The 25,701-nt window shown below is 40.2% G+C and overlaps 1 protein-coding gene and 1 long non-coding RNA gene across 2 annotated transcripts in view; one reads left to right on the top strand and one right to left on the bottom strand.

The window, feature by feature from the left end:
- Nucleotides 1-16,929, bottom strand: part of LOC110527013 (suppressor of cytokine signaling 5) — a 52,844-nt gene extending 35,915 nt beyond the window's left edge. The window contains exon 1 of the mRNA XM_021608186.2: nucleotides 16,359-16,929. The gene's annotated coding sequence lies outside the window, so the exon portion shown is untranslated. The remainder of the gene's footprint in view (nucleotides 1-16,358) is intronic.
- Nucleotides 16,930-20,219: 3,290 nt separating this feature from the next.
- Nucleotides 20,220-21,737, top strand: LOC118964437. The gene is made up of 2 exons (XR_005051467.1): nucleotides 20,220-20,727; nucleotides 21,407-21,737. It is a non-coding gene; the product is annotated as an uncharacterized LOC118964437 (long non-coding RNA).
- Nucleotides 21,738-25,701: the final 3,964 nt, after the last annotated feature.

The following is a 25,701-nucleotide window of genomic DNA, read 5'->3' as shown; positions in this document are numbered from 1 at the left end:
TTTTGTGGCGAGTTATTTTCTGTTTAGCTGTTTTGTTTGCCTGACAGAACTGTGCTCTTTCGTTTTTCTACTTTGTTATTTTGTTGCGGTTTTCAGTTTTATTAAAAATCATGAACGCCTACCACGCTGCACCTTGGTCTCCTACTTCAACCCACGAGAGTCGTTACACCGGCTCGTGGGAAGTGACAAAGAGCTCTTATAGGACCAGGGCACAAATAATAATAATCAATAATTTTGCTATTTATTTACCCATCTTACATATAAAACCTTATTTGTTCATAAAAAAAAAGTTAATAACTCACCACAGGTTAATGAGAAGGGTGTGCTTGAAAGGATGCACATAATTCTGCAATGTTGGGTTGTATTGGAGAGAATCATTTTCCACACACAGTCTGTTCCTGTAGTTAGTTTATGCTAGTGAGGGCCGAGAATCCACTCTTACATAGGTACAGGCAGGGCATGAAAGGGATAACAAATTCAGTTGTTTGTGTCGTCCGTTTCGGGAAAGTACCTGCGTAATTGTGCACCCACTCATGTGCTTCGCTATATCACATTTGACATTGTCCGTAATCTTGAGTTCATTTGCACACTAAAAGAAAAATCATACAATGATGGAAAGACCTGTGTTGTCGTCCTTGTTAATGCAGACAGAAAAGAGCTCCAACTTCTTAATCATAGCCTGAATTTTGTCCAGCACATTGAATATAGTTGCGGAGAGTCCCTGTAATCCTAGATTCAGATTATTCAGGCGAGAGAAACTCTAGCCCCTTCTTATTAATGGTATCTGTTGCTTTTATACATGTCAGGGGGAAAATGTAGGCACACATAGGGCTGTTATGGTGACTGTATTACCATCAAACCGGCAGTCAAATTGCACGTGATCGTCATGGTAATTAGTCCAGTGCATAGATGACATTTTTTCCCCACTGCCCCTGTTGTGACAGGTGCATGATAATGGTCCATTCTAAATCAAAACTAATTTCACACAAATGATTTAGTACATGTAAAAAGACCAGATTAATTCAAGAATAGTCTGATGGGTGACAAGCCTATCACTTGTGAATGATGCACTGTTTCTTGCCTTAACCTGTTAGAGCTCTAGGGGCGCTATTTCATTTTTGGATAAAAAACGTTCCCGTTTTAAGCGCGATATTTTGTCACGAAAAGATGCTCGACTATGCATATTCTTGACAGTTTTGGAAAGAAAACACTCTGAAGTTTCAGAATCTGCAAAGATTTTGTCTGTAAGTGCCCCAGAACTCATTCTACAGGCGAAACCAAGATGATGCATCACCCAGGAATTAGCAGAATTTCTGAAGCTCTGTTTTCCATTCTCTCCTTATATGGCTGTGATTGCGCAACGAATGAGCCTACACTTTCTGTCGTTCGCCCAAGGTCTTAGCAGCATTGTGACGTATTTGTAGGCATATCATTGGAAGATTGACCATAAGAGACTACATTTTCCAAGTGTCCGCCTGGTGTCCTGCGTCGAATTCGGTGCGCAATTGCCAGCTGCTTCTACTTTACCATTTGATTCAGGGGAGAAAGCATGTGTCCAAGAACGATGTATCAATGAAGAGATATGTGAAAAACACCTTGATGATTGATTCTAAACAACGTTTGCCATGTTTTCAGTCGATATTATGGAGTTAATTTGGAAAAAAGTTCGCGTTTTGAGGACTGAATTTTCGGATTTTTTTTGGTAGCCAAATGTGATGTATAAAACGGAGCTATTTCTAATACACAAGGAATCTTTTTGGAAAAACTGAAATATCTGCTATCTAACTGAGAGTATCCTCATTGAAAACATCAGAAGTTCTTCAAAGGTAAATGATTTTATTTGAAGGCTTTTATGTTTTTGTTAATGTTGCGTGCTGGATGCTAACGCTAATGCTAACGCTAAATGCTAACGCGAAATGCTAACGCTAGCTAGCTACTTTTACACAAATGATTGTTTTCCTATGGTTGAGAAGCATATTTTGAAAATCTGAGATGACAGTGTTGTTTACAAAAGGCTAAGCTTGAGAGATGGCATATTTATTTCATTTCATTTGCGATTTTCATAAATAGTTAACGTTGTGTTATGCTAATGAGCTTGCTGATAGATTTACACAATCCTGGATACAGGGGTTTTTTCATAGCTAAACGTGACGCAGAAAACGGAGCGATTTGTCCTAAACAAATAATCTTTCAGGAAAAACTGAACATTTGCTATCTGAGAGTCTCCTCATTGAAAACATCTGAAGTTCTTCAAAGGTAAATTATTTTATTTGAATGCTTTTCTGTTTTTTTGTGTAAATGTTGCCAGCTGAATGCTAATGCTAAATGCTACGTTAGCCATCAATACTGTTACACAAATGCTTGTTTTGCAATGGTTGAGAAGCATATTTTGAAAATCTGAGATGACAGTGTTGTTAACAAAAGGCTAAGCTTGAGAGCTAGCATATTTATTTCATTTCATTTGCGATTTTCATGAATAGTTAACGTTGCGTTATGGTAATGAGCTTGAGTCTGTATTCACGATCCCGGATCCGGGATGGGGAGATCAGAAAGGTTAAACTGGGCATACTTTTTTTTGCAACTTTTTCAAATCATAGTTGCACACCTCATGTAGCCTAGTCCGTAGGCCTATATATTCTGATAAGGTTTGTATCACAACTAAAGTTGCCAAATAACTTCTTAAAATGAAGCACATTAATCCGCTTTTGCGTCAGGCTCATTGCTTAAAACAGGCTTTTTGATGCTTGTATTAATTTGGGATCTATCACATCCCACAACTGTCCAATACTATGTTTGTAATATTTATTTAATGCACAGCATAGGTCAACTTTTGTACTATGGGGGATAGTAGATTGACATAGGCTAGTGCTTTTGCAGTTCGTTAGGCCTACTCATCTTGTTGGCTGACAAAAAGCAAATGTGGACAGCTCTTCCAACATCTTCAATATGCACTTCGGAATTGGCTAATAAGGGTGTGCACAGTTGCGTCCCCCTTTACTTGTAGCCTGTGAGAAAGATCCGATCACGTGACGAAGAGCCATGTGAGTGAGAGGTGCTTCAGCACACAACCAGAAGAAGGGAATTATAATTATTATATTCAGCCCAAAGGGCACAACAGCTACGGGCCACAAAAGGCAAAGATTTTTTTAAGGGCCATTAAGGCCACACAAAGGTGATGCAGCAGGGACATTTGTGGCATTATCAAGTGTTTACAGCCTGCGCAAAAAAAACAAAGCAGAGTTCATGCCTTTCATGCCACTTTTTTCAAATCATCATTAGTCGCACCATGCCGCCTTAGAATGTATTAAAAATCTCAACATATAGCCCAACATTTGTATCACAACTAAAGTTACATAAATAACTCTAAATTAAACATATTACTGTAGTTGTACCTGTTTCTTTTAACTGCTCAACACAGAATAGCAGCATGTGCGAACTCCCTCAAATCGTTTGGAGAAAATATCCAGTGTATTTTATTCATGTTCAATTGTATTCTTCAAACTATAAAATAATGCCACGGAATTCCAAGCAAATCTTGCCTGCTAAATGAACTAGTGTAGCCCACAGCCATATGGCATAGCCAGATCAGGACCTAACATAAGGACAACTCAGAGTATGCTATTTTGTTCTACTGAAATAGGAAACATGATATGAAGAAAATGTAGTCTGAGACCGGTCTATTGTGATGGTGTAGGCTATATTACATGGATTTATTCGACTTTTAAAAATGGAACATCAGTGGCTTGTAGGCTGTACGTAGAAACCAGGAGATGCTAAATGTGTTTGTTGATGAACTGATTTGGCCTTGTTTTAGATTTGGCTAATAAAGAAATACTGGAGGCCATGACTGAATTTAAACATGAGTTGGTTTCGGGGTATGGTTTGATGTAGGTGTCTAGTGTGTTCGCAGGTTGGAAGAGTTACATGCTGACCAGACCAGACACTTTGCGAGCGTTGCAAAATACATTTAGAAATCCATGTTATTCAATTATTGCACCCACACTGCTCGCACGCGACAACAAGTGTCTGCGTTGCCAAGTGCTAAAATAGAAGTCATTCCTATTTCTTTCACAGATCGCGCTGCAAGTCCTGCCTCCCCATCTCCTCATTGGTTTATAGAAGCAGGTACCCACTTGCCATCACCTCATTGGTTAGACCCACATGGGTGATTGAAAGACTAAGTGTAGATGCCAATCTCCATATAAGTTCAAAGATGAAAAAGCCTGGAAGGAGGAAAGATGACTAGAAACGATTTGGTTGGCAGTTTTATATGTAGATTAATTGTCGGAGTAGAGGACCTTATGCATTTCAGGTAAAATAACAACTCAATGTTAATTTCCCAGGACAAATTAGCTAGCAAGTGCAAGCTAACTAGCTAAATTGCCACACATGTTTAATGCTTTTAGACCTGTCCCCAAATTAATGTCATTGGTTCAGAGATTGTTTTGATATTTTAACCTGCGTGTCGTAATCACGTTTGGTGAAGGGGAACAAAATAAATGTATGCACGATGGCGCACACGCGCAGCCGGTTTGGGTTCCGTGTTAGCCAAATTATTTTTCAACAATTAGCTTCAGCCGACTGTTGTGTGACCGTGGCAAAGATGGTTTGACTTTGGATAGCGTATCTCCGGGGCTAGTTTTCATGTTGCACACTTTTAACCTTTTTGGGATAGGAGGCAGCATTTTCACTTTTGGATGAATAGCGTGCCCAGAGTGAACTGCTTCCTACTCTGTCCCAGATGCTAATATATGCATATTATTAGTAGTAGTATTGGATATAAAACACTCTGAACTTTCTAAAACTGTTTGAATGATGTCTGTGAGTATAACAGAACTCATATGGCAGGCGAAAACCTGAGACAAATCCACCAGGAAGTGGGACATCTGAGGTTTGTAGTTTTTCAAAGCTTGGCCTACCGAATACACATTGAGATATGGATGAGGTTGCACTTCCTAGGGGTTCCACTAGATGTCAACCTTCTTTAGAAACTGGTTTTATGATTCTACTATAAAGGAGGGGCTCATGAGACCTATTTGAGTCAGTGGTCTGGCAGAGAGCCTTGGTCTCATGACGTGCGCTACCGACAGAGTTACCTCTCGTTCCAGTGCTTTTCTGAAGACAAAGGAATTCTCCGGTTGGAACATTATTGATGTTTTATGTTAAAAACATCCTAACGATTGATTCCATACATCGTTTGACATGTTTCTAAAGGACTGTAACGGAACTTTTCGGGATTTGTCTGGATGAAGTGCCTGCGCCTCATGAAGATGGATTACTGGGCTGAATAAGCTAACAACAAGTGGCTATTTGGACATAAATGATGGAACTTTATGGAACAAATCAGTCATTTATTGTCGAACTGGGATTCCTGGGAGTGCCTTCTGATGAAGATCATCAAAGGTAAGTGAATATTTATGGTGTTGTTTCTAACTTTGTTGATTCCAAAATGGCGGATATTCCTCTGGCTGTTTTGGGTTCTGAGCGCCGTTCTCAGATTATGCTTTTTCCGTAAAGTTTTTTAAAAATCTGACGCAGCGGTTGCATTAAGGAGAAGTCTATCTTTAATTCTGTGAATAACACTAGTATCTTTTATCAATGTTTATTATGAGTATTTCTGCAAAATCACCGGATGTTTTGGAATCAAAACATTACTGCACGTAAGGCGCCAATGTAAACTGAGATTTTTGGATATAAATATGCACATTATCGAACAAAACATACATGTATTGTGTAACATGATGTCCTATGAGTGTCATCTGATGAAGATCAAAGGTTAGTGATTAATTTTATCTATATTTCTGCTTTTTGTGACTCCTATCTTTGGCTGGAAAAATGGCTGTTTTTTTCCCCCGACTTGGCGGTGATCTAACATAATATGTTGTGCTTTAGCTGTAAAGCATTTTTGAAATTGGACACAATGGGAAGATTAACAAGATGTTTATCTTTCATTTGCTGTATTGGACTTGTCAATGCGGAATGTTGTCGAGGGGTTCCGCTAGCTAGAAAGGTTAAGATTTAATTAAATTATTTCAATATTTGTCTATGAATTTCTACCATTCATAGTTGGTTTGAGGTTAAGTCATTAAAATGTGGAGCTATTGGAATTTTAACATATTGTCCCATGTGCATTGTGTAACGTACAGAGCGTCCCCAACCCTAGCCCCATAGGGATATCCCAAGGCACATTTACTACGGGCATTACGATTGGGTCACATGCAGCTACACTCCAAATTGATGAGACAGCCTATAGGGAGCAGGTCCAAGACTTAGAAGTGCCAGGACAACAACAACCTCTCCCTCAACATCAGTAAGACAAAGGAGCTGATAGTGGACTAGAGGAAATGGAGTGCCGTGCGCACCCCCATTCTCAGAGGGGCTGTAGTGGAGTGGCTTGAGAGTTTCAAGTTCCTCTGTGTCCACATCACTAAGGATCTATCATGGTCCAAACACATCCACACAGTAGTGAAGAGGGCATGACAATGCCTCTTCCCCCTCAGGAGGCTAAAAAGATTTGGCATGGGCCCTCAGATCCTCAAAAAGATTTATACAGCTACATCAGAGAGCATCTTGACTGGCTGCATCACCTCCTGGTATGGCAACTACTTGGCATCCAACCGCAAGGCGCTACAGAGGGTAGTACAGTGCCTTGCAAAAGTATTCATCCCCCTTGGCGTTTTTCATATTTTGTTGCATTACAATCTGTAATTTAAATTGATTTTTATTTGGATTTCATGTAATAGACATACACAAAATAGTTCAAATTGGTGAAGTGAAATTCTAAAAAATGTGGTGCGTGCATATATATTCACCCCCTTTGCTATGAAGCCCCTAAATAAGATCTGGTGCAACCAATTACCTTCAGAAGTCACATAGTTAAATAAAGTCCACCTGTGTGCAATCTAAGTGTCACATGATCTGTCACATGATCTCAGTACACACACACACACACACACACACACACACACACACACCTGTTCTGAAAGGCCCCCAGAGCCTGCAACACCACTAAACAAGGGGCACCACCAAGCAAGCGGCACCATGAAGACCAAGGAGTTCTGCAAACAGGTCAGGGACAAAGTTGTGGAGAAGTACAGATCAAGGTTGGGTTATAAAAAATATCTGAAACTTCCACGGAGCACCATTAAATCCATTATTAAAAGAATGGAAAGAACCACAACAAACGTGCCAAGAGAGGGCCACCCACCAAAACTCAGACCAGGCAAGGAGAGACCAAAGATAACCCTGAAGGAGCTGCAAAGCTCCACAGTGGAGATTGGAGTATCTGTCCATAGGACCACTACGCCGTACACTCCACAGAGCTGGGCTTTATGGAAGAGTGGCCACAAAAAAGCCATTGCTTAAAGAATTTGTTTTTGCTTTTGGCAATCAAGGAAAATGCTATGTCTTGCACAAACCCAACACCTCTCATCACCCCGAGAATACCATCCCATCCATGTTTTTCCATCGGCAGGGACTGGGAAACTATTCAGAATTGAAGGAATGATGGATGGCGCTATATACAGGGAAATTCTTGAGGGAAACCTGTTTCAGTCTTGCAGAGATTTGAGACTGGGACGGAGATTCAACGTCCAGCAGGACAATGACCCTAAGCATACTGCTAAAGCAACACTCGAGTGGTGTAAGGGGAAACATTTAAATGTCTTGGAATGGCCTAGTCAAAGCCCAGACCTCAATCCGATTGAGAATCTGTGGTATGACTTAAATATTGCTGTACACCAGCGGAACCCATCCAACTTGAAGGAGCTGGAGCAGTTTTGCCTTGAAGAATGGGCAAAAATCCCAGTGGCTAGATATGCCAAGCTTATAGAGACATACCCCAAGAGACTTGCAGCTGTAATTACTGCAAAAGCTGGCTCTACTAAGTATTGGCTTTGGGGGGGTGAATAGTTATTATTCACACTCAAGTTGTGTTTTTTGTCTTATTTATTGTTTGTTTCACAATAAAAAATATGTAGCATCTTCAAAGTGGTAGGCATGTTGTGTAAATCAAATTATACAAACCCCCCCCCCAAAAAAAATATATTTTAATTCCAGGTTGTAAGGCAACAAAATAGGAAAAATGTGAAGGGGGTGAATACTTTTGCAAGCCACTGTACCTACGGCCCAGGACATCACTAGGGCCGAGCTCTCTGCTAGGGAAGGCCCCCCCAAAAAAACACTGTTCTCTCTGCTACTGCACGGCAAGCGCTACCAATGCACCCACTCTGTAACCAACAGGACCCTGAACAGCTTCTAACAACAAGCCATAAGCCTTCTAAACAGCTAATCAAATGGCTACCTAGAGTACCTGTATTTACCTTTTTTTGCACACACATACTGACACCAGGGCTTCCGTTAGCCTGTAGCAGCCAGATTATGGCCAATCAAAGAAATGAAAAACCGATAAATAAAATTGGCACCGGCCAGTTGTCCGGGAGGGGAAAAAAAGCAAGCTTCCCATTCACCATTCAAGTCCGTAGGCAACTAGGCAGGCTTCAGCACGTCACACACCACTTTGCAATGAGCTGGAGGCCGTATGCATTTTGAAAATATATGCTTCCTGGTTTGAAGCGTGAACATTTTACTACATATTATGAGGCATGTATTACCTTGCTTCAAAGTAGCCTAGCCAAAATCCAACCAAACGTGCAGGCAATTATTTTATAAAGACTTCAGTATACCATTGAAACCAGTAGCCTTTTTCCCTCATGTTCTATTCGTTTTCAAATCAACTTAATTTCATTGACCAGTAGCCAAAGGCACAATCTTAATTGTGCTAATTGTTGCATTTTTGATCTCCCCTCTTTTAAAATTTCTAACAGATATTTTCATGTCTGTCACATGAAACCGCTCACAATGTTTATTTCCCACTTATTGATTTATGGAACGAACATTCGCACTACTGCCTTGTGCGCATTGCTGCAATAAATGTGAACAAATAGTTTATCAACGCTTTGTATTTAACATTCGATTGCATGATCCTCATTGCTGTAATGTCTTTTGGATGTATCCCAGGCCTATCGGTTGTATAAATCTGGGACCTATCATCCCACAACAGTCCCATAGTCTTTTTGGAAGTGGCTACTTCCTTCTCGCACAGAACAACAAACTGACCAATAGAATAGGTCAACTTTTCTACTATGGGGGACAGTAGATTAACATAGGTTAGTGATTTTGCTGTTCGTTACTCCTCTTGTTGGCTGAGGAAAAGTAAATGTGGACAGTTAACATAAGCACCATGAAAATGAACCTTTTTAATAAAGCATTCCATGCATCCTCACATTTGCAGATTTACAGTGCATTTGGAAAGTACTCAGGCCCCTTTCCTTTTTCCACAAAAAAAATATTTAAATCGGTTTTAGAATAAGGCTGTAGAGTAACAGAATGTGGAAAAAGTGAAGGGATCTGAATACTTTCTGAATGCACTGTGTGTGTATATATATACACAGTACCAGTCAAAGGTTTGGACAAACCTACTCACTCAAGGGTTTTTCTTAATTCTTACAATTTTCTACATTTTAGATTAATAGCGTAGACATAAACAATGCCTTCAACTGAATCATGTAGTAACCAAAAGTGTTAAACAAAATCAACATTTATTTTATATTTCAGATTCTTCAAAGTAGCCACCCTTTGGGATGATGACAGCTTTGCACAGTCTTGGCATTCTCCCAACCAGCTTCATGGGGTAGTCAACTGGAATGCATTTCAATTAACAGGTGTGCCTTGTTGAAAGTTAATTTGTGGAATTTCTTTCCTTCTTAATGCATTTGAGCCAATCAGTTGTGTTGTGACAAAATAGGGGTGGTATACAGAAGATAGCACTATTTGGTAAAAGACCAAATCCATATTATGGCAAAAACATGAAGGTCAGTCAATGCGGAAAATTAAGAACTTTGAAAGTTTCTTCAAGTGCAGTCGCAAAAACCATCAAGAGCTAAATTGAAACTGGCTCTCATGAGGATTGCCACCGGAAAGGAAGACCCAGAATTGCAGAGGATAAGTTCATTTGAGTTAACTGCACCTCAGATCACAGTCCAAATAAATGCTTTAGAGTACAAGTAACAGACACATCTCAACATCAACTGTTCAGAGGAGACTACCCTGAAATCAGGCCTTCATGGTCAAATTGTTGCAAATAAACCACTACTAAAAAGGACTCTAATAAGAAGAGACTTGATTGGGCCAAGAAACACAAGCAATGGACATTAGACCAGTGGAACTCTGTCCTTTGCTGTGATTAGTCCAAATGATTGATATTTGGTTCTAACCGTTGTCCGTGTCTTTGTGAGACGCAGAGTAGGTGAACGGGTGATATCCGCATGTGTGGTTCCCACTGTGAAGCATGAATGAGGAGGTGTGCTGGTGCTGTGCTGGTGACACTGTCAGTGGTTTATTTAGAATTCAAAGCACACTTAACCAGCATGGCTACCACAGCATTCTGCAGCGATATGCCATCCCATCTGGTTTGCGCTTAGTGGGACTATCGTTTGTTTTTCAACAGGACAAATGACCCAACACACCTCCAGGCTGTGTAAAGGTTATTTGACCAAGGAGAGTGATCCTGAGGTCTCCTAGCCTCCTGAGGTTGAAAAGGCACTATTGCGCCTTCACCACACTGTCTGTTTGGTTGAACCATTTCAGATTGTCAGTGTACACTGAGCTTTTCACCTCCACTGCGGCCCCATCAACGTGGATAGAGGTGTGCTCTGTCTGCTGTAGTCCACGATCAGCTCCTTCGTTTTGATGACATTGAGGGAGAGGAAGTCCAGGATCCAGTTGCACAGGGCGGGGTTCAGACCCGAGCTTGGAGGGTACTATGGTGTTGAAGGCTGAGCTGTAGTCAATGAATAGTATTCTTACAAAGGTATTCCTCTTGCCCAGATGGGATAGGGCAGTACGCAGTGCGATGGCGATTTCAACATTTGTGGATCTATTGGGGCGGTATCCAAATTGAAGTGCATCTAGGGTGTCAGGTATGGTGGCGGTGGTACGATCCTTAACTAGACTCTCAAAGCACGTTGTGATGACAAAAGTGAGTGCTACGGGGCGATAGTCATTTAGTTCAGTTACCTTTTCTTTCTTGGGTATTGGAATAATGGTGGACAACTTGAAGCAAGTGGGGACAGCAGACTGGGATAGGGAGAGATTGAATATGTCTGTAAACACTCCAGCCAGCTGGTCTGTGTATGCTCTGAGGACACGGCTGCCTTGCAAGGGTTAACACGCTTAAATGTCTTACTCATGTTGGCCACGGAGAACGAGAGCCCACTGTCCTCGGCACGGTGTTATCCTCAAAGCGGCGAAGGAGGTGTTTAGCTTGTCCGGAAGCAAGACGTCGGTGTCCACGATGTGGCTGGTTTTCCCTTTGTAATCCGTTATTGTCTGGTGTCCCTGCCACACTCCGGTTTCCACAAATCGAGGCCAAAGACAGCATCGCTAAGGTAGGTCTAAAATTCACTGTGCTACACCAAACAGTCCCTATCCTGTAACTCCCAGTAATGGATACCAAAAATATATTTGGTTAAATCACATTATCTGATGTAACAATCTGTAGCTAAGAGAACTGGTGTTAAGCAGATGATGGGAGAGGTTGCCCCGATGAAATTGCCATTCCAAAGAAACATACAATAAATTCAGGGAATACTTGTAAAGTTGTGGGAGGAGTGTTGTAATAATTAAATTGCCATTCAGCACCTCATGAGTCATCTGCTTGAAATCCAGCATCATGTCTAATCCCTCAACAGGGATACAGTTCTGCTACAATGACACACGCAGGCAAAGGAATCCACTACAGGAAGAAACCCAGGCACTACACTGTTTTGTCTGTTGGACAAAGAACAAAAACAATTATATTCTATTGTACAGTTTGAACAACAGTTAAACCATGCCAGCATTACATCAATATTAGGATAGACTAGTTGAACATGCATACATGTGCACAGGCACAAAGATTACATGTACAACAATATCTAGCCTAATAGAAATATGGCATAACCCTCAAACTTTGCCCAGTGACCAGAGCGTATTAATGAGCCTAGGTAGATAGGTAAGTAGGTAGACAGTATCTACCTACAGCCATATCCATCAGGCATGCTTAGGCAAATATCTTTATAGTAAAACAAGCTTCAGTTTTAGAGATTTACAACAGTAAATTGTTGTATTATTGTTTCTCCTCACTGTTTGGTAGTAAATGTATGATATATGCAATACTTACATCTGTTTGTAATGCTATCTTACGTTAAGCCTATCATTTTGTGGGATTGAAATGCATCCAAGGTCATAACCAATGTCAACCCTCGTCAATCATGTTAAGTAGCTAGCTAGTCATTTATTCTACAGTTGCTGATGTTACACGTTTGCTAACAAGTTACAAATGGGAGGCGTTGCGCATAACAAGTTAGCAGGTGTGTGGCTAACTAGCCAGTCAACTCCAGTCATGCGCTAACGTTTGCTGGTAAACCTAGCTTTAGGTGGCTGGTTGTAGCTTGCTGTTTATGTAGCTAGCCATATCTACGACTTAAAGGAGAAGAGGTTTTACATATCGAGATACAAAAGATCTCCGATTGTAAAACCTTAATTTTTTTGTCATAGATATGGATACCGGTAGTTGTTAAGCAAGCTAACTTAGCTAGCTACCTACCTAGATAGCCAGCCAAGTTAGCAAATAATTGTATTTCCTCCCCACTGTAACAAAGTAGTATATTAGCCAGCAATACACAACATGGATTTAAGTAGATAAACTAAAGTTTAATAACTAGATAAACTAAAGGGAAATTAACTGGGCACCGCATTTGTCATCTGCCTTCTTGGTGCTAGCATCGGCTGTAGAGGAGCTTCAAACATTAAAGAGTTGGATTTAGCTTTGAATCCTCTTTGCTACATTCCGGTTGAAACATGTATGGTTGAATGTCACCATGAAGCTAATAGAAGCTCCATCGTCAAATTCGAGTTGATGAGAGGAATTACTTGAAGCAATTACATCTGGTCAGTTCTTTCAGTTTTGCCTAAAGGATTGTTGTTAGTTTCCGCCTCCTTTGTAAAAATATATATATATTTTTTAAAGTCTGCTTTGGGGGAGAGATGGGGCCAGAGTGCAAAGCACCGACCAACACAAGTTGTAGTCTTTCATAGACAGGAAAAATGTGTGACCTGCTTGTATAATTACTAATGAATCTGCAAATAGGAACATCGCTGAATGACGTCCGATGGCAAACAAGGACAGACATATTTACATACATGTTTTTGTGTATATAAAAATGGGCAGAATATTGCACAATCCAGGTGTGGACTCTATTAAGAGACTCACCCAGAAAGACTCACAGCCGTAATCGCCGCCAAAGATTATTCTACAAAGTATTGACACAGGAGTGTGAATTTAAACAATGTTTTCACTTTGTCATTATGGGCTATTGTGTGTAGATGGGTAAGAAAAATAATAATTTAATCAATTTTGAATTCAGGCTGTAACAAAACAATGTGGAATAAGTCAAGGGGTACGAATACTTTCTAAAGGCACTGTATATGTACAGTACATAGCTAACCCTGCACATCGATTCGTACTGGTACTCCCTGTATATAGCCATGATATTTTCTACTCCCTATATAAAAAGTCATGTTTTTTTTACTCTTAATTCCCTGGGTCACTATTTTTATTATTTTTTTTGTTTTATCTTTAACTCTGCATTGTTAGAAAAGGACTCGTAAGTAAGCATTTCACTGTTAGTACACACCTGTTGTCTATGAAGCGTGTAACAAATATGTGTGTGCTGCCAGTTGTGGGCTGGATTGAAACAAACCTAACCTTCATTTAAGTTGTGATGCAGTCACGACCACAAGTATCACAAAACTCTTATGGACGAGATTGACTATGACCAAAATTATCCTATCCACTTAGTGGTCAATTTTGACAGTAGAATAAATATTTCTGACTCATATCGACGCAACCAAGGTGGGAAGTTAACACAGTGGCTGGTGGATGCCCAAATTTTACCAGCCACTAAAATGTTTTACCAGCCCCCTCACAAAAAAAACTATGAGGATAAAATGACAGAAAACACATGCACGCATTGTAATGTTAAAACAATAATATATGCCATTTAGCAGATACTTTTATCCAAAGCGAGTTACAGTCACGCATGCATATATTTTTGCGTATGGGTGGCTCCGGGAATTGGACCATACAGACATTTATTGAATGGTTTTGAAATTGATTGAAAGTGATTTCAAAGAACAACACAGAACATGGACAGACAGTGAATATCAGAGTGTGTTCTATACCTGTTCCAGCAGGCAAGGTCTACATCTTTCTCTCTTGTTTGAACCTATGCTGTACCCCACCCCACTTTCACCACTGTAGCATTGAGATTCTCTCTTCCACAGCTGACACACACACATTTGGGGCAGGAAAACTACTCCCAAATGCTCTGTGATGACCACCTGCCAATGTCTCTGGTAAGAATAGCCATTCTGACAGCCAATGCCAACACCTACCAGCATTTGGCTGGTAATTTCCCACCCTGGGTGCCACATAGGCTGTTTTCTAATTTGATTTTTAGTGGCAGCTGATCTTTAAAGATGTGACAATAAAATATGTTTTATTTAATTATCTTTAATTATCAGGACCACCTTGTCCTGAACACAGGCATCCCACAAGGTTGTGTCATGTCACCTCTCCTGTTCTCCATATACACTAATGAAATGGCATGCAATAACAGCGACCTCATCAAATATGCGGACGACATGGCTCTGGTTGCTTGCTTGGAGGGCAATTCTAGCTCAAGCTACTCCCAGTTAATTGACTGCCTTGTGAAGGGGATTGACAATAGCTTCCTTGACCTCAATGTCACCAAGTCTAAAGAACTGTGGCTTGGAGGGTAAGCTGGGGAACAACGCAAGTCCCTCTTTTGAGCACGTCACCATGAATGGCTGGGACGTGGAACAAGTCACATTTGAAATACTCGGGGACAATTTAAGACCACAAACCTATCTTCCAGGAAAACAATTACCTCATTAACAAAAAGGCAAGTCGGTGTCTCTTCCTACTTAGGAAGCTAATAAGTTAATGCAAGCAAACACACACTGATCATGGTGTACACCTGATAGTGTTCTCATTTCAACATCTCTTCCTGGTATTGGACTTTCTCAGTCAGGAACAGGAGTAAACTAGCACAATTTGTAGGAAAGAGCCACAACTCCAATAAGTGTACACAGAACATCACAAGGAAAGCCCTCCAGGTCTTCGACAACACCCACCCACTGCACGCATCCTTCCAAATGTAGTGGCAATCCTAAATAAGACTGATGGACTGACATGTACACGTTTAGTGTTTGTGTGTAATGTGTATGTTTAATGTCTGCTTTTACCCTTTTAATGTAAGCCAGATCTTCTAAGACACATTTCCATTCTGTGCAAACTTAACTGACAATCAAGTTCCCTTATCTTAAATAATATGCCTACATAGCCTTGGGATAGGCTAGCCCTACAATAAATCAGACGTTTCAGGTTACTGCATGACAATGACAACGGTGGAAGACAAACTGGGACACAGATATGGACACAACTACAGTAGGGAACCTTCTTGGATTCATTATTGTGATATAAACATGACGTGAAACACTTCATAATAGCATTAATTATGATATGGTGCTTGCACAGAACGACATCAGCTATAACGCTATTATAATTTGGACCATTCACTGCATTGGTGAGGTAGGCTATAGCGTAACAACCTAACGCGAGCCTAATTCATAATGGTTGAATATTTTTTAGGTTGTGAGATTAGTATGACATGCTAATATTTAGGCAATCATAAACTAATAGTTTAGCATTGCATGCGAGATAGATGAGATAGGGCCATTTTGGGCCATTTAAACCGATGTAGGCCTATCATCGGTCAGACAGCACTGGTTAACTGTTTAACTATCTACAGTAGCTAGTTAGCTACTACTACCACTGGACGTTGACAATAGTTGGCATTACATCATGACCTGGCTGTAAGTAAGGATCTGTCTAAAGCGATATGTTTTTGACATGATGTAGGAGTTGTGATAATATACCTCGGTAGATCAATGGTAACATTATGCAACAAAAAAAACTTCACCGACAGATCACCACCTTCCTCCAAAAAAATGGCTGCATTTCGCAAATAACGGTGTCTAGCTAACGTCAACTAGCTGGATGCTAACGTGAGTTTCAACATCGAGTTGGTCTGCTAGCTAATTAGCTAGCTAGGATGAACAAATATGTTACCAAATTACAGACAGACGTATACAGTACAGTTATTTAGCGACATAAAGTAGCTAAATGACATGTATTCCGTAATTAATCATGGTTATTAATATTCTCAACTTACCCTTTTGTCTTTTATAAACACTACTCAACAGTTCTCTTTGTCTGCAAAAAAATGGCTATCAAGACAAGTCAGGCACATATCCCCCTTGAGTTCCACGGTGTCGAACGAAACACATAAACGTACGCGGGCGCTTTTCAATGTCATTCTGAATGGACTTTCTAATACATAAGACAATGTATATGTTAATTAAAAACTCTTAAAATGATACATAAAAGTCAGAAACCCTTTTCGGTCTCTTGGACGACACTTCTCTTCGGCCGTGGTGGTCGTTCCTGTTCCTGACAGCCAATACGGTCGCTAAGCAAAGCCGAGAAAAGAAGGGGCGTTCAGTGTTGATTGCAGGCGGGTAGAGAATGGCAACATGGAACTCCAATGGGGGAAGCAGGACGAGAGCGAGTTGCTGATGGTGGATACTGCAGGGAAAGTCCATGCCTGTGGCCCAGCATGACAGGCACTGCATCTCGCCAATGACAACGGAGTAGAAAATCAAGTAGTGGCCTGTTGGCATTTACTTGGAAACGTGGAGAGGCTGCTGTGAGCGCCGGGTGTCTCTGTTGATTCGTGTCAATTTGCTCGAGACAAACAGCAGGTTATATTAGAGGGGCCTGGGTCGAAGATGTTCCTCGTGATAATTTCAGCAGCTAATGAGAGACTGGGCTGCTCTCTGCCTTAAAAGTTATTAGGTTGGGATAGTTCCACCTGCCAAATCCTGAATGATTGAATTTACTTTGTACCAATGCATTCAACAATGGGCTATGCTATTTACCTTTGATTTGATTGATGTAGGCCTCTAGAAATTCTATATTCTTACATCCTATATTACTGGTGACTTTGGTTGACTGATTCAGGGCTCCAGTCTGCGACAATAGCCTAGTCACATTTTTTTACCCTTTTCACTTGGCTGTGCAATGCTGCGATCTGTACATTATACCTACTCACCTCAATCAAATCCTATTTTGTCAGCAGATAAAACCATGATTTGTTCAAACAGTAAAGTGCATTATCCTCATGATTCCTGTAATGAAAGTGTCTGCCCAGCCACTGCCTGTTTCACACTATTTTACAATAAAAAAACTTTTGGTCATGTAGTGTATGTGGACACCTGCTCATCGAACATCTCATTCCAAAATCATGGGCATTAATATTGAGTTGGTCCCCCTTTGCTGCTATAACAGCCTCTACTCTTCTGGAAAGGCTTTCCACTAGATGTTGGAACATTGTTGCAGGGACTTGATTCCATTCAGCCACAAGAGCATTAGGGAGGTCAGGCACTTATTTTGGCCGATTAGGCCTGGCTTGCAGTCGGTGTTCCAATTCGTTCTAAAGGTGTTCGATGGGGTTTAGGTCAGAGCTCTGTGCACGCCATCAAGTTCTTCCACACTGATCTCGACAAACCATTTCTATATGGACCTTGCTTTGTACACAGGGGGCATTGCCATGCTGAAACAGGAAAGGGCCTTCACCAAACAGTTGCCATAACGTTGGAAGCACAGAATCGTCTAGAATGTCATTGTAGCATTAGGATTTCCCTTCACTGGAACTAAGGGGCCTAACCCGAACCATGAAAAACAGCCCCAGACATTATTCCTCCTCCACCAAACTTTATAGTTGGCACTATACATTGGGGCATGTAGCGTTCTCCTGGCATCTGCCAAACCCAGATTCGTCCGTTGTACTGCCAGATGGTGAAGCGTGATTCATCACTCCAGACAACGCGTTTTCACTGCTCCAGAGTACAATGGCGGCGAGCTTTACACCACTTCAAACGACACTTGGCATTGCACATGGTGATCTTAGGCTTGTGTGTGGCTGCTCTGCCATGGAAACCCATTTCATGAAGCTCCTGATGATAGCCGAATCCACTAATTTGAAGGGGTGTCCACATACTTTTGTATATACTGTATAGTGTATCTGATATGGCTTTGAAGCTGCACATCGGCGAGTGTGCTAGGCCTCATTGGGTAGTAGTAGCCTATTAAACTTCGTAGGAAATCAATTAAATGTATTAAACTCATTAGAAATTGTATTCATTTGCCCAAATTCATAATAAGACATGAACAGAATCCATTTATATGCAGCTGTGCCACACACACACACAATTAAAACACTATAATAACAAATGGAACATTGTCCTTGCTTGGCGTAGAAACGGGTGAACAGTTTTGGAACACAACCATGTCTGTCTCTGTTATGAGTGGGTTCCTTTTGGCAATAAAACACAGGACTACAGCCATATATAGTAGATTCTAATTTATAAATCGACCGGGATTGCCCAGAAAATCACGGTATGCTAAAGTTATTGAGTGAGTATCAAGCAAGCTAGCTTGGCTACAACTGATAAAAGTAAAATTGGCTAGCTGCAGTAGCTAGCTAGCCACGTTTTACAGCCAGACCTTGACCCTTACAAAAATTAATTTGTTATCACAGATTTCCCACATGTTTATGGCAAATTAGCTGCAAACTAAATAGTGTGCCACAAAATGTTGCCAGAACTTTGCAAATGTTTGCCACTAGTGGTGAATCTGTGGCAACAATATTTATTGCCACTAGTGGCAAACATTTTAACAGAAGCCGTTTCTGGTGAATACATGAGTTCCAAGACCAGCAACCGTTGACGACCAATCAGGGGGATTAGAAAAAATGTGTTGGAAAATGGAAACCAAGCTATCTAGCTTGCTACCTACCAAAGTTGTCAGGGATCTAATTTATTAATTACATTTCCTAATAAACTAAAAAAGTGTGTTTGCTAATTGATGCCTAGTTAGCAATGTCATGTTTTATGGGATAGAGTGAAACACATTTAGTTGATACCAGTTTCAAATTGGTCAATGCCACTAACTGGCTAGCGCTATCATATATTTGCACAATTCATGTGATAGCTAGCTATCTAACGAATTATTTGACTGAACACTTTCTATTTTTTACGTGAATGCTTTGATGTCTTTTAATGGTGCGGCAGCGTAGCCTAGTGGTTAGAGTGTTGGACTAGTAACTGAAAGGTTGCAAGATCAAATCCCCAAGCTTATTTTGAGTGATAAATGAGTGTATCATCTTCAAGCTTGATAAGGTATTATTCTCATAAATGTAGCCCATACATTCATTGTTTGTTAAAATGACACTAAACAAAAAATAAGTGCATGGTGTTCTTAATGTTTTGTACACTGTATATTATGACATCACGTCTCATCTCACTAACAAATGCTAAAGTGACAAGCAAATTCCACTATTGTGGATAATCTGTATTGTGGCTAGCTTCACATATTTACATTCAATGTAAAGTGTTCGTTTCATGAGCTGAAATAAAATATTCCAGAAATGTTCTATACGCACAAACAGCTTATTTGTCTACAATGTTGTGCACACATGTTTACATTTCTCCTTTGCCAAGCTAATCCATCCACCTGACAGGTGTGGCATGTCAAGAAGCTGATTAAACAGAATGACCATTACACAGGTGCACCTTGTGCTGGGGACAATAAAAGGCCACTCTAAAATGTGCAGAACACACATGCCACAGATGTTTCAAGTTTTGAGGGAGCGTGCATTTTGGCATGTTGATTGGAGGGATGTCTACCAGAGCTGTTGCCAGAGAATTGAATGTTCATTTCTCTACCATAAGCTGTCATTTCAGAGATAGCTTCTGTCCTCTTCTGGGTACATTGACTTCAATACAGAACATTGGATGCTCATGGTTCTCACCCACTTCATAGACTTACACAGTAATTATGACAACTTCCAGAGGATGTCCTCCAGCCTATCAGAGCTCTTGCAGCATGAACTGACATTTTGCCCACCCAATCAAAGGATCAGATAATGAATGTAGTACTGAAAGCATAAACTACAGCTAGCTAGCACTGCATTGTATAAAATGTGGTGAGTTGTTGACTTAGAGAGAGACAGTAGTTGAACAGTTTAGAACAAATGAATTTCTTCCAAAATGAAGGAGAAGCAATAGAGAAATAGAGAGTGACATTGTTTCAGTGTCACTGCAATGCAGCTTTCTAGTTTAGCCTACTGAAACACCCTACTCAGAGGGATGTTATGTTAGCTAGCTGGCTATGACTTTCCAGCACAACATGGAAGTCTTCCAAGGGACCCACTGGTGTAACTGCTGACTGACTGTACACTAACATTACTGCATGATTGTAGCGGGTTTACTAACGCGTTAGTTCTATTAGCTATGCTGACTGACGTTACTTTAGATAATATCGTGACAACGATGTACGCTGACTATAGCGGCAACTGCACACAGCCATTGAAGAGGAGTGGGACAACATTACACAGGCCACAATCAACACTCTGGTCATCTCTTCGCGAAGGAGATTTGTCACGCTGCATGAGGCAAATGGTGGTCACATGGCTTTGAGATGTAAGTTAACAATAATTGATTTTGAAAAATAAATTGCCATATTAGGCATAACTCAATATTATTGTAATGAAACAAGCAGGGAGTAGGACTCGAACCCTCGACCTTCTAGCCCGAAGTCCAGCGCGCTATCGACTGTGCCGCAAAAGCATGCTCGTGCGGCAGAGTCGATATCCGCGCTTATAAACTCAGGTTCGTTACATTATCTTGTTTTTCTTCCATTCACGCTGTATACACCTGAGTTAGGAAGAAGAGACAACTAGTATACAACTGTCTCTTAATGATGAAGTCCCAAGTCTGTCTCTTAATGATGAAGTCCCAAGTCTGGATTGAATGTCATAATTAGTTGATTAGTTTGAATCAATTGTGTTGAGGCTAGGCTGTGGCTCGCAAGGAACGGTTGGCCACACATTTAAAAGTATATTTAGTAGGCCTAAATCCCAGTTTATGCTAGCTACATCATTTGTTTATATTGCATTAATTCAAGGCAGAAACATTGTTTCCTTGCTGAAAAATATATAAAATGCCAGTTTCAGTGAGAAGCATAGCAACATCAAGGAAACTGACCCAATTTTTCCAAAGCCAAACCCACCCATTAGCCACTGAGTTTACTGTTTTGAAATGCCAAAATATAAAATGTTTTCAGTATCCTAATTTTGTTTTTGTTTTCTAATTGTTTCAGTGCATGCGTTCTACAAGCTTTGGACGAAGAACTTCCACAGGGCCGCCATCTACAAAGTTCACTCAAAAAGGCAATAGTTCTTAACTTAGTTTGCTTTTGTTTTAATTATTTACATATTGTTAATTATCTTTAAAAGTTCCATTGGTTGAAAGCTATTGCTCAGTTATCACTTGGCTCATGTAAATTATGTTTTTGGCAAAACAAGCAGGACCGCGTCATGTGTCAGAAGCAATGCATGTTAGCAATCTTATGTTAGCTGGATAACTTATTATTAAGCAATTACAGTGGATACTTAATGAATAGGATTGTCAATAAACTAATTCTCAACATCCATCTTTGAAGCAGTTTGTTGAGACCTTATTTTGCAACCAATCACAGGCATCTAAGCTAGCAGCTAGCTAAATATAGTCAAAAAGGAGCATGATGTCATGATTGAGTAAATCACCTATGTGAAGCTAGCCACAATAGAGATTAGCCACAATAGTGGAATTTTCTTTTCACCTTAACAATTGTTAGTGAGATGAGACGTGGTGCCATAATATACAGTGTACAAAACATGAACACCTTGCTAATATTAAGTTGTGCACCCCTTTGGGGATGACCAAATGCAATAAAGTTTTGTATAAACTAATTTTCATTTTGTTAATTACTAAAAAATTACTTTCATAGCATGTTTCACATTGGTCTTCACACAAAATTTTTACACTAACTTAAACACAAAGACAACACTTAGCTTGTGATTAAAAAGGTCTAAAGTCAATGCAAGTCTTGTGTCTTTCGTGAATACATTTTTATTCATGTTGTGTGTCAACTAAAATATATCCTAGACCAAATTGAAGAATGGGACAAGTAGACAAATTTAATATAAGTCAGTGATTGCATCAGTAGCAGTTTGTATGAATTTGAATGGTTACATACAAGACATGTTGACAGAATTGCTGCAAGAGAAAGAGACTTGCTCTACTCCCAGGTAAGGCCCTTGCTTCCAGTACCACTGAAAGCCACAGTATTCAGTCAGGCAACGTGAAGATGAGATGACAATGTATTATGTACCTTTCATCACCAAAGCCATGATACAATTTACTGCACATGTTACTGAACAATTCAACTTTTTTTTTGTTAGTGTCATCGATATATGGAAATTTAGAAACAATATTCAGTTCATAAGCATTGACTAATACCTCTAGGGCAGGGGTAGGCATCCCTGGTCTTTGAGGGGCCCAGGCACTACGTGTTTTTGATTTAACCGACCTGGAAGACCAGGTGTGTTGAATTTAGGCTTTGGTAAGGGCTGCGTTCCGTACATAAAAATGTGATAGAACGTTAAATTGAACAGAAGTGGTGCTGTACTAAACAACCAGTTGAAACGGGTAAGGGTTAGGTTGTGGGTTTAAAATGCACCGCTGCCCTTTAAATACGCCACTTGTTGCTTCAAGCCACACCCCGGCACACCCACTGAACGGAACAAACACATCTGTCTGTTCAAAAAACATTTTGGGAAAACATGTCGTTCTGTACAAACCCGTTCAGCAACGTAGCAAACGTTCAAGTGAACTGAAAACACCCCCTGGTTTAGAGCCTAGTTGGATCAAAATCCTGCGGGACTCCAGGAACAGGGTTGTCCACCACAGGACCTTAGAACAGGGTTAAAGCGACTGCTGTGCGATGTATTGGGCAAGAGCTTTCTTCCAGGGCCCATATTTACAAAGTGTCTCAGAGTAAGGATAGTGATCTAGGATAACCTCCCCCTTGTCAATGGAATTGTACTCTGTGTGAAAGCCACAGTATTGTTACTTTTATTTCTTATTTGTACTGCACTGTTGGTTAGGGGCTCGTAAGTAAGCATTTCACTAAGGTCTACTACACCTGTTTTCTGCGCAGTGTCTAATTCAATTTGATTTGATTTTGAAGGCATAATTTATCCTTAAATCAGTACTCCTGAGATTCTTTGTGAATATGGGCCCTGGTCTGTCAGCATTTTGGCCTGTCAGCATTCTGGCTTGTCAGTAATGCCACTCTACCTGAAATGCAATAAAAACATGAAGAATTAGCTAACATGTCAGTAATTTAGCTAACTAGCTAATGGAACATGTAAATGTGCACAAGCATAATGAGCCAAATTATATCAAAACAGACGATTTGCAGTAAAATTAGGAGGGACATTTTTCTTGCCAACTTTCAGTCACCAATGCATCAAACAGGCAGGTGAACTAAGTAGTGTGACAAAAACTGTTGAAAGGTCAGTAACTAGCTAATCTTTTTAAAATATAGCTAGTTCTTTTCTACAGTCCACTTAGCCAGCTAAAGTTAACTTTTTTTCTTTTTTTTTCCACAGCCAACTAAAGTGAACTCTGATGGTGGGAGTTAGCTAGCTTTTTTACCCCAGCATTTTCAAGATAGCTGGCAAGTTAATGGCATTTTCTTTATCAGTCAGATGAATAGCTTGCAAATATATGAATTCACCTATATGTGTCCTTTGTAGCAGCACGCTAACCCAAGTTTTCGATGCATGCCTCCACACGGAAAACCAGGTAATCTGGAGAGCCGTTGTTTCCGGCAGCGGTCAGCACTGCCAGAGTAACCTATGTCAAGCTAGCCACAATAACGTTTAGCCACAATAGTGGAATTTGCGGTTCGATTTCAAAATAAAAGTTCTTCATTTAAACTGATGCAAACGGATACAAATAGTGTAATCGTGGTCTATTTCGATTAGATAATACCTGTTTGGAATGTTTTTATATAAATTCAACAAAAGACAATCATTCTTAAATTTGACAAAAAATGACATCAATTGAAATCGCAGTGTGGATGTATTTGGTATTTGTTATATTATTAGGATTCCCATTAGCTGTTGCAAAAGCAGCAGCTACTCTTCCTGGGGTCCACACAACACATGAAACATGACAAAATACAGAACATCAATAGACAAGAACAGCTCAAGGACAGAACTACATTTTTTTTTAAATGTAGCCTATATATCAATGCATACACACAAACTGTCATGGTCAAATAGGGGAGAGTTGTTGTGCCATGAGGTGTTGCTTTATCTGTTTTTTGAAACCAGGTTTGCTGTTTATTTGAGCAATATGAGATAGAAGGAAGTTCCATGCAATAAGGGATCTATATAATACTGTACACTTTCTTGAATTTGTTCTGGATTTAGGGCTGTGGAAAGACCCCTGGTGGCATGTCTGGTGGGGTAAGTATGTGTGTCAGAGCTGTGTGTAAATTGACTATGCAAACAATTTGGGATTTCCAACACAATGTTTCTTAGAAAAAGAAGAAGTGATGCAGTCAGTCTCTCCTCAACGTGTAGCCAAGAGAGACTGGCATGTATAGTATTTATCAGCCCTCTGATTACAATGAGGAGAAAAACATGCCCCTCTGTTCTGGGCCAGCCTCAGCTTAACTAGGTGTTTCCTTGCAGCACTGGAACACATGACTGGACACTAATCAAGATTAGGCAAAACTAGAGCCTGCAGAACTTGCTTTTTGGAGTGTGGTGTCAAAAAAGCAGAGCATATTACGGACAGACCTCTCCCCATCTTTACAAGCATTGAATCTATATGTTTTGATCATGACAGTTTGCAATGTAAGGTAACGGGAAGTAAATTAGTCTTATCAACTTGTTCAAAAGCCACACCATTCATTACCAGATTCAGCTGAGGTCTAGAACTTAAGCAATGATTTGTACCAAATACAATGGTCTTAGTTTTAGAGATGTTCAGGACCAGTTTATTACTGGCCACCCATTCCAAAACAGACTGCAACTCTTTAAGGGTTTCAGTGACTTCATTAGCTGTGGTTGCTGATGCATATATGATTGAATTGTCAGCATACATGGACACACATGCTTTGTTTAATGCCAGTGGCAGATCATTGGTAAAAAACAAGAGTAGAGGGCCTAGAGAGCAGCCCTGCGGTACACCACACTTTACATGTTTGACATTAGAGAAGCTTCCATTAAAGAAAACCCTTTGAGTTCTATTAGATAGATAGCTCTGAATCCACGATATGGTAGAGGTTGACAAACCATAACACATTCGTTTTTTCAACAACAGGTTATGGTCAATAATGTCAAAGGCTGCACTGAAATCTAACAGTACCACTCCCACAATCTTCTTATTATCAATTTCTTTCAACCAATCATCAGTCATTTGTGTCCGTGCAGTACATGTTGAGTGCCCTTCTCTATAAGCATGCGGAAAGTCTTTTGTTCATTTGTTTACAGAGAAATAGCATTGTATTTGGTCAAACACAATTGTTTTCCAACAGTTTGCTAAGAGCTGGCAGCA

This window comes from Oncorhynchus mykiss, chromosome 1, assembly GCF_013265735.2.
Source record: "Oncorhynchus mykiss isolate Arlee chromosome 1, USDA_OmykA_1.1, whole genome shotgun sequence".
In the NCBI taxonomy this organism is placed as follows: domain Eukaryota; kingdom Metazoa; phylum Chordata; class Actinopteri; order Salmoniformes; family Salmonidae; genus Oncorhynchus; species Oncorhynchus mykiss.
The sequence above is the reverse complement of the archived record's forward strand: the minus strand, read 5'-3'. Positions and strand labels throughout refer to the sequence as shown.